This window comes from Photinus pyralis, unplaced genomic scaffold, assembly GCF_008802855.1.
Source record: "Photinus pyralis isolate 1611_PpyrPB1 unplaced genomic scaffold, Ppyr1.3 Ppyr1.4_LG5, whole genome shotgun sequence".
Lineage (NCBI taxonomy): Eukaryota > Metazoa > Arthropoda > Insecta > Coleoptera > Lampyridae > Photinus > Photinus pyralis.
The window spans coordinates 654,735-655,300 of NW_022170596.1; positions in this window are offsets into that span (position 1 = coordinate 654,735).

Consider the following 566-nt stretch of genomic DNA (forward strand, 5'->3'; position numbering starts at 1 on the left):
TAAAGGGCAAGTGGCGGCCGGCTACTGGTGAATGCAGGAAAGCGAAACAATATCCCCCCTTATAATTAAAAGGATAATAGCAACAAGCTTACCCCGCAATTAAAGGGTAGAAATAACTGTGCAAGAAAAAGCAAAACTTATAGATCCAGTGCGGTAAACTTAATGTAAAAGCAAAAATTTACGGAAAATCTAAAAATTACGGTATTATACTTTTCGGTTACAAAACCCAAAGGCTAAAAGATGTTACGTTTCGGTTAAAACACTAAAGGCAAAAAAGAGACCCCCCTAAACAGCGACTTCATCTTTTATAAAGTTCGGCTAATTCTTGGAGGGATCGGTGGTTTTTCCAGCCGACACGGCGTACCAAAAACGAAAGCGTCAAAAATTAAAGCTTTTAAAAATTCCTTCTAGATTATGTTATCAAAAATCTCTAAACCTTCCCCATATAGTTTTATTCGTTGAAGTTGAACTTCAACGAATAAAACTATATGGGGAAGGTTTAGAGATTTTTGATAACATAATATAGTTCAACCCCCATTTCGAGGAACGATGGATCCAACTCAAAA